Genomic DNA, 13,997 nt, shown 5'->3' with positions numbered 1-13,997 from the left:
ACATGATCGCCAAAATGTATTATGTAAGTGCATGGAAAGGAAACCTGTCAAAAACTGAGAAGGACTTCACCAGAGTTTACCTTGCCAAGCCACAAAAGGAGATCAGAAAGAAACACTATCTGAGGCGGGCATACCCATGCTCAAAGAAAGTTAAGCATGTCTGCATATCAAGTATAAGTGGATCCACTAAGTATACAAGTATAAAATACTGGAAAATACATAATGGATCATCTGATCACGATCAAACAAGTACATGTCTGAATATCACATATAAGAATGTCAATGATGCTGAAGGATGAAGCGGATCACTGATATCAAAGACTGATCCAAAAAGTACCAAATTAACAGATGGAGTAAGATGTTACTACACTGCAAACTCAGGTGCCAACATATAGAATGTCACCATGACTTACTGCAACATATAAGGTGGAGTGGTATCAACTAGTAGCAACAGGAGCAATTATCAAGTGAACCAATGAATGCTAATGCAAGCTAAGGTCTTGACCAACCACTGTGGTAAATTTCTACACTATGGGAATAAATGATATGAAGTTGACCATGTGAGAAATCGTTTGATTACCAATCATTGATGTATACCATTAACAAACGCGAGACTACTCACCAATAATGATAATGAGTTTCAAGGTAACCAGTACAATCTAACAAGTGTGAATAGATGAGCTGGAGTTGAACACCTGTAATAACATATCAATCAGGAGACAATGATGGTTTCCCACTATCGATAGTGAAGTATGTACCACTAATGACTGCAAACCCCAAGGTACTGCCAAATGGACTCTAGATCTTTGCCCCAGAGCAATGAATCGTAGTCAATAGGGAAATATCTGCTAGAAGGAAGGCATAAGGCATCCTTCATCAATCTAGCACGAGTGTAACCCATAGGCCAATAATGTGGAAGGAATTAGATGAAAAAAGATGTAGTAACCCGACCGAAGCACGTTTCCAGCGTACACAAGATGTGGCTAGCGCACAACAGAAACCCTCTGAACCAATCAATAATGAAAGCTAACACAGAGGTGAGGTATCCACCAATAGGGTCAAACGGAAACCAAGGTATTGCACGAATCCCAATGTGTGATAGTGTACGCTGATGTCGAATACAAGGGAAGCCACTCAGTCAAAGACCCATGATACTGATCGATGCTGAGCACAAGGTGACCTATGAATAATGGAAATAGGGCCAGGGTGTGGCTCTAGGCCTGTCCTTAGAGCAAGATGTCGTTGTCGATAAGGACAAGACTCGCTAGCAAGAAGTCAATGGAGACCTTCTCAAACCAGCACGAGTAAAGGACCAATATAACTGATGTGATGATAGACAAGACACTAACAACCAGGGATGGCCAACTGAAAAATGAGTCAAGAGACACCGCAGAGAGGTCGACTCAGGCTAACTTCCCTTGAACAAAAGCACGACTCAATGTGACTATGTGGCAGCATATGATGACTCTGTATAAGTTCCTCATGCAGGAGGCATGAACGAACCCTCCATATGATTGGAAGAGATAACCAATCAAGGGAGAACTAACTCAATAATAAGGTTAAGGCGTACCTAAGTCAAACTAAATCCCACTCAAATGGAGGAGACTTTGTTATGAGTGCTTTGTTCAAGGGCGACATGACTGACTCTAGCTGCCAACAATAAGTTAAAATATTGTCCTATTCCCGCTTTTTTTGGAATATATAATTTTTTTTATTTTTTTCTTTAAGCTGGAAAAATAATAAAAGAATGCTATAGTACAGTGGAAAGAACGAGTGTCAGTCAAAACAGATGATCTAGTTCCTGGGATTGGAACAATCCTATGCTCAATGTAGGGAGGTGAAAACTGGTCAAAGACACTCAAAGGTGTGTTCCTTCCATGGGTCAAGGTGTGTCAAGTTGCAGAAGTCAAGGGAATGCAAATTTGATTTTGCAATCATCATGGTCGAAAGTTGGCTTAAACATGAGTCCATGCGAAGCCGGCTCAAGGCCAAAATATGCAAATGGTCAAAATGCAATGTAGTAGTACAACTCAACACAAAGGAGCCTCTACGGTATAAGGCCAGAACAAAGTGAAGGAAAAAAGAGGAATGAGTCTTCATCGCATAAGTCATGGTGGAACTACAGAGGACTCTCTAGCCTACTCAGATCGAAGCAACATGGGCAACAAATGTCAGTGAGGTGCTAACTACGATGCCCATGAAAAGGATGGCTCTACCATCGTGTCATGATTTAAAAATCGGTGAGTGAAGATGGTTTACGAACCATAACATGATGGGATCGACCCTATGGCAAGTGTATCAACAAATGGAGGCTAGCATGCATAATGCAATGAAAAAAATGGCTTCCCTGACCTATATTCTAGTGAAAGATGATAACTACCATGACAGGTCAGTAGTCATGGAACCGTCTTGAAACTATCGAAAAAGCGTCCAAAATGTCCTGAAAATCAAACCATTCTCGACGTTCCAAGATCCGAAGTTAAAAGTTACATGAGACAAAACAAAATTAAGTTTTGAAAAAAATTTGCATTTCAAAGCTTATAAAATAGTTTTTTGACTCGCCATTATCACTGAGAGCAAAAGAGTGAAGCAAAAGAATAAAGCATTGCCATTTGCCAAATTCGATCATTCAAATCTTCCCAAAATCACCAGGTAACCCTTAAACTTATCTTGCATTCAATTTTGATTGGTTTTAGAATTTTTAATTCAAGTTTCACTATTCAATTATTGTCAAAAAAATTGTCACAGAGTATACATGGTTTGGATATATGAAACCCGCATATAAGCAGGCCCTACACGCGATTGTGTATGAAATGGACCCGCGTATACGCCATGAAAACTTCAAAATAAAAATCTAATGGTCTAAATTTGTTTTTCCTTCAGGATTCTAGTCACGTGGAGAGAAAGAGAGCATGCCTTAGTGGATGATGAGGTTACGAATGATCCTAATGCCTTGGATGCCTTAAGAGGATGTGGTTTGCTAAATTTATTTAAAATGCCAAACATGAAAGCAAACACTCGCCTGCTCAAAATTATCATTCACGACTAGAGCATCGAGGATGAATCTTTTATGATTGATCAAATGCCACTCAAGATAGAGGTTGAGGATATTTATTTCATCACGGGCCTTTCCCGAAGGGGAGAGGTAGTACATTCCACAGGCAGATCACAAGGCAATCTCTCTATCGAGGATTGCGTGCATATATATTGCCCGGGTCATCTAGAAAAGGTTGGAAGTCAAATTCCAATCACGCATGTGGAGAGTTTATCATTGAGGATAATCCTGTTCACCATAGCGAGAGAACGGATCAACTTCCTTACACCAGGCTTCACGGCTAGCCATGAGCTTGGCAGTAGACTGTCTCACTGCCATCTTTGATTGGTGTACTCATCTTCTCACCAACCTGAAGAGCCAGATTACTTCTATCAAGAAGGGGCAGACCAAAATATTTGGGTATGGAACTATTTTGTGCTCTTTGTTCTTTGAGAGGGTCCCAACACTCCGTCCTAGAGTACTAGTTTCGATCAGCACCCCACGAGATCCACGAATGGGCAGGTGGGTTGACTTGATGAAACGACTAGGAGGTGGGGACATTCCACGGACTGCTTTTGACGATGACTTCTTCTCCTGATGGGAGCAGTAGATCATTGCTGTAGACGACCACCCTTATGGTGGGTTGGACTTCCGAGGAGATCCTAATCTAGCTTTACCACCGATTGCAGCATAGGGAAATATAGGTGACAAATGTCTTTGATTTTATGATTTTTTTATGATTTTTCAAATATAATAATGAATTTTGAAAAAATATTTTTGATAGGATTAAAATGACTAATATGATGATCATGTTCCAAATATTGGGCCTGTATGACCAGATGGATTCCCACGGCATGGACATCACGATCGAAGTGTTGAAGAGGCAGCTGCGAACACAGAGCGACTTCTACACACAATTCAATGGCACTTGGTGAGACTAACTCACTGAGTACCGATGGAGGCTATAGAGGATCTCCCTATAGACATGCAGTGTCATGTGGTTGGCATGCCATGAGACTGGGTTTGCACTCTTAGGCATGTGGCCAAAGCAGTAGTTGCATACTTAGCCACTTATCCTGACCCAAGGCATTAGATGTACTTGACATGATTATGGGCATTTGAGTCCCAATTTTTGTATATTATTTTGGACACACTTATGTAAACTCGAGATATTTTGTGATATCTATATATACAGTTTCGACTTTTTGATGCTTTATTTTATTGTGATGAATGAATGATGTGCCATTCTAATGCTTGATTAGCGATAGGATCAGCTAACCAATTATGAGATCATGGAATGTGAAAATTATTAATGTAAGTAAATGATCTTTGCAACAACCTCACCTTAAATACTAGAAATATAAACATGGATGCCTTACTCGATAAATATTATTCAGTTGTGACAATATCAATTGTGAATCAAGATAGACTACCAACGAATCGATTTCATAAGAAATTGCTTCGGATAGTAAATTAATGACGGCAGTATACTCAGCCATATTATTTGAAGCGAGATCAATGCATACTCCTCTTGACATTGTCAACTAACCAGTTGGATAGTAGATTACCCAAGCTGCAAAAGCAAGTTTCCGAGTGTGCCGACTAGCACCATCGGCGAATCCAAAATAGATCAAGTCATCCATCAACACCTGCCACAGCAAACCAAAAATTGTTGATATCAAAAAAAATCCCAATGAGATATGTACAAATATACAAAATGTACAAAGAAGCCATTGCCTAGCTGCTACTTAAGCAAAGTACTTCTTGAGGTAGAGCTTGTTTCGGGGCTCTTCCAACTTGTTTTCTTCAAAATTGATTAACTCATATGCCCCTTTTTTAAAACTTGTTTAATTATAAAGGGATTGTACCACATAGGCTTGAACTTGCCTGCCCCCAAGGCGTCCTTATGTTAAAATTGGCAACTAGGGCCAAACTTCATGTGGGTCATATTATTCATGGTTGATAATATTTTTATTAGATTCCTCTCATCAATAGGTGTAGGATTGATATAAAGATCATCCGATTCTGATAAGTATTCATGGAGATATGAATTTATTTTGATTATGGAATTATTATCAAGCTGACCTACAACTCATGTAGTTTCAGAAGCCCAATAGTCGCATCTATTCAAACACCAACGTTGTGTATAAATACAAGAGGACTTTTCCTCATTTTCACTCACTCATCTCATCACATCTCTCTCTCTCTACTGCTCAAAAAAGAGTCTCTTCTCTACTGTGTAGAAAAGGGTCTCTCTCTCACACATGTGAAGCTGGAAGCTGCTGAAACTGAAGTTGTAACTGCAGAAGTAAAGTTTGACCTACGTGGACTAGAATGTCTCCTCATCTGAACCATGTTGTAGATTCATCTGAACCTCCTCTAAAAGCCGCAACTTTTGGTGGTGGAATCAAGTCAATCCGATGGATAGTTTGCAAGATATCAACTGCCCTAGTTTGATGATGAAGCCGCTAATGCTAATGCTACTAATCTAGGGTTTGCTACTACTGATATAAATTAGATTTACTGTACTATTTCTCTTTGCTAAATTATTGAAGATAAAAGAAGATTTGATCAAAGGGTTTCCCTACACATTGTGGGGTTTTTCCCTGGCTAGCCGCCACATCTTGTGTCTCTTGTTTTGGCTTGTTTTCTGTCGATCGTTTAATGTTATATCTACACTTTAATTCATGTACATGTGATTGCTAATCTGTGGAATATAATAAAAACAAAGAAGTCAACTATTATAATCATAGAACATACCATAACTTAACATGGTATCAGAGTTGAGGTGAAGAGAAAGCCCGAGCAAGAGCAAGAGAAATCATTGAAGAGAATATTGGCAAGGCTATCCTAAAAGAACTATGGGGTCCTCAACACTCTTTCCTACCCAAGACAAGCTCCATGAGAAAGCTGACTATCACGGATGGAAGATGTCTATCGATCTAACCCCAGAAGATCAAGGAGTGTTGGACCATGTAAGAGGCAATATTGTTGAGCCTCCATCAAATGCATCCGCTGATGCCTAGAACAAATGGAAAAACGAAAAATTCAAAACAAAGAAGATCATCCAGAACTCTATTGACAAGCACTTGGTGGCCTACATCTCTGAATTGGACACCTCCAAGGAAATCTACGATAGAGTGGTGAGTATATTTAAAGTTAATGATACAAATCAAGTTTTGTTTCTTAGAAATAAGCTGAGGGAAATCAAGAACGGTAAAGATGAGAGTATGAAAGAATACTTCTTAAGAATCACCGAGATCAAGAATGATCTACTATCTATTAGGGAGACTATTACTGATAGGGAAATGCACTCACGACTCCTGGAGGATTACCATCCGAATGGTACGTGTTTAGGACTACTCTTCTGAACAATCATGTAATCCGTGGTTTCAAGGAATTAATGGCTAGATATATTCTAGAAGAAACATGGGTGGAAGAGCAAGAAATGCCCTTGCCTAAAGATCCTCCTGCTGCCTTTTCTTCTCATGCTAAGAAAAGAAATAATTCCGAGTCGAAATCGAAAAGAAAGGCTGGACCTAAGGGTGGAAGAAAAGGACGATGTTACATTTGCAATAAAGTGGGTCACTATGTGTTATAGACATATTTGGGCACTGCAACCCCAAACTCATATGTCCATAAACTAAGGGCTCTTTAGTCCCTAAAAGTGTTGTTTCATACCCTAGAGGATCATGGTCAACTGATTACATCATTTCCCAAAAGTTCCACCTAAAAAACTACTCATAACAGGCCAAAACTAGACCATACTGACTGCTCCATGGACAAGGTGTAATGCATACTGGCTACCTCACTAGCTAGGTGCAATGCATACTGAAATGGCCTATTGTGGGGTATGATGAGCGAGAATAGACAAATGGCAAAGACAGTTTGCTAAGTGGATGATCATGGAATCTTCCAGAAACTTTTCCTGTGACACTTACCTCTCTGAATTCGCCCAGGGATGAGTAAGAGATCAATGAGATCTCCAAGTGGAACCAAGAACTATCAGTGGAACGACACTAATAAAAAACCCAGAGTTGACTCACACCCTTTCAAGACATTTATAAATGGATCCCTCATCTGAGAGATCTAGAGGCTGGAATTTTGTATTTTGTAAGGAATTGCTGTTGGTTTATCTGTGAGAAGAGACATTGCATTGTTGGGTGATTTGCTTGTTCATGAGGTGAAGAGGGCTTCTACACTAGGAGGATGATGCTCGATCAAACAGCTGGGTTGTAATCCTCTCTTTCACTACTATTAACAAATTTCTTTGAGTTTTCCTCCATATAACCGTGTGTTTATGAATCTTATTGTTTATGAATGCAACTGTATGGTCAATTTGTTTCTGATTCCACATTGTTTATGATGTTTTAGATGGAGATGCTTTGATGGTTTTCTGTTACTTTGACTCTACAGGTACTCTTTGAAGCAGGAAAAGTAGGAGAGGAGTGGAAAATTCTATCAAGGAAAGGAGAAATCAAGCTAAGATCAAAGCAGAAGATCCAGGTTGGTCCTCTTTTCTTCCCTCTAATCTATCACACTTAAAGGAACTCTCAAAAGGCTTTCATTGTTTGTTTCTAAGATAGCTACCCATCTTAGTGGGACTAGTAGTTCAAATTGACACTAGTTTTCCCTGAAACAAAATGGTGACTCCACTGTGGAACGAATAGTTTGTTTTGTTTGTTTATTGTTCACTTTATAAACTATATATGGAGCCCGAAGTTAGCTAGCTAGCCTTAGAAATGCCTTTGCTATGCAATTGCGAAGTAGATGAATGTTGCTTCAGTCAATCTCCAAGTTGGTTTATGAACTAAACATCTGAATTACAAAGCATTCTAAGTGCCCTTGTGGTAGCTCAGAACCTCATAAGATCTTACCTGTATGCTTTGCTTTTACTGTCCATCATTACTCAGCCTAAATCACTGAACTTAGCTGCAAATTTTGAGCAAAAACCAAGCTCAGCTTTGCTCCCTGGCCCATCACATTGTCTCTAACTGTGCAACCTAGATGCATCGCACCTCCCATGTGTTGCAGGTGAGATGCATCCTTGTTTCCCTGTGTTGTAGGTGTGATGATTGAGTGATATTGTTTTTCTCTCTGAGAGTTGGTTTTTTCTCCTTGTTTTTAGCTCTATTCAGTAGTTTTGTTGTTCATGATCAGTATTTTCTTGCTGAAACCTTCTTCCTTCACATATTTTAGCCTCCATCAGTTAGGAATTGTAAATGTTTTTATGTATTTGTGAATCATTTACAGTCTTTGTCGAAAGTAGCTTAATCGAACTGTCTTTTTTGATGCAAGTGTCGTAATTGTCATTTTGAATCAAAAGAAGAGTTTCGTAAAGTCTTCCTCTTCTGGATAGTTGATTTTACTTTTGTTATTATGCCTGATTTGAGTTATTAGTATTTGAAGTGTCGAAAATAGTTTTCAATTCGAAATCAGAAAGTGTCGTCTTAGTCTTCCTTTCGTTTTGAAAAGAAATTGTTAGAAATGTCGCTTTGAAAGAGAATAGTTCAGATCTGTACATAGCTTTCCTTTTTTGGCATTCACACATTAAGAAAGTAGAAAACAAATACATGCATGTGCATTTGCATTTTGACTGCATGCAAAATTTGATTTAGGAAAGTGCATTTACTGTGTGCTCTATGCTCTCTGCTGAAAGAAAAATCATTATCTTCTTTCCTCTGTAGCTAGGATTTTCATTGCTAAAAGAACATAAACGACTATTTATTATTTTAGATTGCATATTTAGGAATTTTACATCTACATCACATGGTGAACCTTGAAAGACAAACTTCTAATCAAGATCAACTCTAAAATAAATCTCAATGAACATAAAAACACTTTGGAACCTAACACAACACATCCAGAAGTCTAGGATAGAGACGTGTTCTGGCATTGTAAAACCTGGTAACTATCGTTTTCATTGAAGGTTGGGTGATTCCTCCTCTTTGATATGACAAGTGCCAGTACGGAATTGTGCTCCCCATACCGTCGAGTATATATTGGGAGACCACAATAGGCTGATATCCTTCATCCTTAGGAAGCCGTGTCTGTCGCCCTATCAATCGCAATGCACTGAACACGGCATTCGGGAAGATTGACTGTCGTGCATAAATCCTTGGTAATCCCTCTGTCTAGATTTCCAAAATAGTCACTTTCTTTCCCTTTCAACTCCTTAAAGGAAAAGGTCCATCTAAACACTTGTCACTTCAGGCTCATTAAAAATCGAAGGCGACTAGAGTCACCTTTAGCTTTTTCTCGACTCTTAAAAATTGAAAAAGCAAGTTGTGTCAAAGTGTCTTAAAATTCATTTAAATCTTAATAAATTTATCCTCTTTAATTTTGAGTTAATCAAGTAATCCGCAATCGTGGAAGAAAGTCAATCAAAACCCCATCATTCGCAGAGACTAGTGAGTCAACCATCTTTGAACCTAGAAACAAAACCATCCCGGGCAAAACGGTCTCATTTAACTGAGTCCAATTCACCTGATTTATTTGAAACTTCTGTTTCAACATCGTCAGAGACTACAGTTACTCCAATTATCTCTGGTACATCTGCCTTTATAGAAAAAAATTTGCAGTTACAAGAGGACATTAGATTTGATCCTAGTGTAATGGTAGACACCTCTATTCCTGAAGCAGCTCCACCTAGGACTGATCTGGAAACTGAAGTTCACTTGCCTGAACATCTGGAAGTTGAGTTACAGAATTCAGAAGATGTCACCCCTCCAATATCGGTTACTGCAGAAGCTACACTTTCTTCGGCTCCAGAAATATTTTACGGACTTGATGATCTTCCTCTTACCTGGATTGATTGCCATAGAAGAGATAGTAGAGGATCTTCCACCCAATACTCCAATGCATTTTGGAACTGGGATCCACTTATATCCTTCTACTACAGAAGTTATTTCTTTTAATCATCCTTCATCGCAAGTTCCTGTCGAATCGCTAGGAAATCTTTTCGATAGATTAAATATGTCTGAGCAACCATCAACATCTAGGATTGTGTCAACTGACACAGCTACAATGGAACGTCTCGCTGATGTTCCTATAATGTTTGCTGGTATACCATCTGTCCTGACTAGTTATCAACAACAAGCCGGAGTCCACTCAGGACTATTTAGATGACATGGTCTACTCCTATTTCTTCATCCGGAATCTCATCTGGTATTAATTATGTTGAAACTCAACAAGTTGATCCAATATGTCTTCAAAGGCAATTCTACCCTTTAAGCACTGGATTGCCACCATATGGGGGGAAGTATGCCTTTTCATTGTTCCCTCCTGGAGAACAACCATATGGGAGTTTACAACAAAATTCAGGTCAAACTGGAATTACATCCAGCGGTTGGGTACCAGTACTGCCTCAACAACCAAGGGTTGTATATTCAATGCATCCAGTCCATCTTGTGTCAAATATTCCCACTACACCTGCTATTGTGACTATATCGCAAGTACAAGCACTACTTTTTGTATGTCAACCTCAAGTCTCTCAGGTTGCAGTACAATAGCCTCTCGTCTCTGCGATTCAATCACAACCTCATGTTAGTGTCTCCTTACCAGGAATGACTCAGGCTCAAATAGGTACTATCACTCCACATCTTGGTCAATCATCCAGTATTGGACAACAAAAATTTTCCAACACCCGCAATTCCAGCAATCATACCAAGGACCTGAGCAACAAGGCTTTGTAAGTAATGGGTAACCACATTTCCAAAATAGTTATCAACAACCATACTATAATGGTTATGCCCATCAACCTTATCAAAGTTACCAGCATCAGATACATTATGCTGGTATGCAAAGACCTACTACTCAGGTGATTCCATCTTATCCTGGGTATGCTTCGCCTAACCTGAATCAACAGTTTCCCTTTGTAGCAACCTTAGAATTACCAGATCTAAACCGACTAACGAATGATCCAATTTCTTATTCCCGTTGATGGCTAGCGATTCCTCATAAAATTCCCTCTGATATTCCTAAATTCAATGGAAATCCAGGTGAAGATCCATCGAATCATGTAATGACATTCCATTTGTGGTGCTCATCCAACACCATGAATGATGATTCGATTAGGCTTCGCCTTTTCAACGAGCACTAACTGGTACAACAACAAAATGGTATATCGAATTGCCTAGAGCTTCGTTTGATAACTTCAACAACCTTGCCACTACCTTTTTAACCCATTTTCAGTTACCCATAAGGTATGAAATAGGGACATAACTCCTTACCAACTTTAAACAGACGATAGCCACTCACATATCTGATCATATTCATCAGTGGTGGCGTCGTCGAAGAATGGTAAAGAAGTATGTTCTTGATCAACTTTTAGCCGAGTGGTTTATAAAGTCATTATTACCCTCTATTACAGAGGATGTGGCTAAGGGAGGATTTGTAACTGAAGAGCAAGTCATTGCCCGTGCACAATATTTGGACTTGATCTATACTCAGTCTAGCACGCTCTATGATAAAATTCCTGACACTCCTAGACCAGAATTTTCCATTCCTCCCCCTCCCAAATCAAACAAGGACTCTCATGCTGGTGATGGTGTGATAGGTACAACAAGCACGAAAACTGAAAAGGCTACATCTAAAAAAGCCCATACGGTTTCTAGTCAAAAAGCAGATGAAGAACCTCTTGCCTCGGAGGTTAATGTCGTGTCAATTGACAAGGGAAAAAATCATAAGCAACCAGGGGGCAAGAAGAAAGGGACAAACAAAAAGAAGAAACAGGAAGATTCGACTCCTGAGAAATCTTCTAGAAACCGTACTGGAAAGAAGAAACCTAATCAGCCATGTTTCATATTCGATGAGGACCATTACACGAGAGATTTTCCACATCGAGCTGAAGTCACAAAGTTTTTCAAAAAGACTTCAAATACCTCAGTGGTATTGACTAATTCGTTTCCAAATCTAGAAACTAATCTGGTTTCTAGTGATCGTGCTTCCCCATCCCAAGTGCTTATGTTATCCATCTTAAAATAGCAAAATGACGCTTTGATATCAACAAGGAATAAAGATTATGGAAATCCATAGTCATCAAACAACAAGGCTACAGATCAACCCAGTAGTTCGACAACAACTTCGCCAAAAGTTGTTCCACCAATCATTCCTGAATTAACAATAAAACCACCTAAGGGAGTAGTACATAAATCGACATTTAATCCTCGTGCTCGAGTAGTATAGAATTATAATATAGTGGAAGATCTGGCCCAATCGCCATCTGATATGTCAACATTTGAAGTACTACAGAATTTGCCCTCCCAAAAACATGCTTTTTTATCAACGATAGGTGGGATTGATCCAGTAGATTCCAATCTAGTGGCCTTTAATCATAAAGGATATGAACCTTATTTACCACCACAACTCGCTTTCCTCATACAGGTAAAAGCCCTCAACAAAATTGTTCATCGAATAATCATTGATGAGGGAGCATCTACCTATATTATGTCAATGAGTTGTTGGAAAACTTTAGGCTCTCCACCCTTGTCACAATCATCAACGACATTAAAAGTGTTCGATGGAAGAACATACATGCCTATGGGATATTGAGTAACTTGAAAATCGAACTGGAGGGAAAGACAGTAGAAATTGAAGTCGAGGTCATTGATGGAAACCTTAACTACAATATCCTACTAGGTAGGCCCTGGATTTATGCTATGGCTGCTGTTGTGTCAACATATTTTAGAAAGATTGCATTCCCCTTTCAAGGCAGAATTACAATCATTGACCAACTAACCTTCCTCCCCAATAGTTCTCAAGTTACTGGAAGCATTCCATTGATCCATGGAAGCTCTCAATCGCTTCAAAATATCATAGTAGGTCTCCTAAAAGATCCTTCCTTAATGGGTACTTTTGCCCTTCCACCTCCAAGTAATCTGCAAGAAGTGGCCACAGTGGAAACCTATCACATGATATATTATACATCATCAAAGATTAAGAAGAATTCCAAACATTTTTTTAGCATGGATCATCGCTAGGTTTTTCCCCCAAGCCCTATATAATTGCTGTAGTAATCAATATTCTGGGCATGGGCAACAAACCCAAATCAACGCTCGACAAGTGTTTGGATAGATAGGTCTCTAGAGTATGGTACCTCTTCTGATACTTGGTCTCATATACATTCTACAGATGAAGGAATCATTTAGTCAATGATGATAGGAGAGGCACCATGGGAAGATCACTACCATCGTTCCCAACCTCAAGATAACAACGAGGATTATTCTAACGATCTTAATCATCCTTTAGTTTTTGATTTTCTATTGAATACTATAAATATGGTGGATTCAGAGCGAAATCTATCCAATATTGAAGAAACTATTGCCATTAATATCTGGACCAAACCAAATGTTGTAGAGAATATACATGTTGGCAAATCTTGTTCTCCTTCAGAACTGAAAATATACTGTGCTCTCTTTCGTGAATTCAGAGATGTCTTTGCTTGGTCCTATGAATAAATGCCACGCATTGACCCGAGCATCGTTGAACATGAAATCAAGATGTATCCAGATGTAAAACTAGTACGACAACGGCTTCGACCAGTTCACCCAAAGAAAGTCATTGCCATTAAGGTAGAAGTTGAAAAACTTTTACATGTTGGTTTCATTTACCCTATTCCTCTCACTGATTGGGTATCGAATATTGTTCCTGTGATGAAAAAGCAAGGAACTATTAGAGTGTACATCAATTACAGGGATGTAAATCAAGCTTGTCCAAAGGAAAACTACCCTACACCCTTCATCGACCAGATAATTGATGAATGTGCCGGATGGAAAGTTTTTTCATTTATGGATGGATTTTCTGGATACAATCAAATCAATATCCACCCACAAGACCAGTCAAAGACTGCATTTATATGTCCATGGGGCACATTCACGTACCGCAAACTACCTTTCCATTTTAAGAATGTAGGGGAAACATTTCAGAGGGCAATGAACCATGCCTTCCACGACATCAAACACAT

This window comes from Pinus tabuliformis, chromosome X (genome assembly GCF_031772625.1).
Source record: "Pinus tabuliformis cultivar Carrire ecotype Pingquan chromosome X, CPIR1, whole genome shotgun sequence".
Classification (NCBI taxonomy): Eukaryota; Viridiplantae; Streptophyta; class Pinopsida; order Pinales; family Pinaceae; genus Pinus; species Pinus tabuliformis.
The sequence above is the reverse complement of the archived record's forward strand: the minus strand, read 5'-3'. Positions refer to the sequence as shown.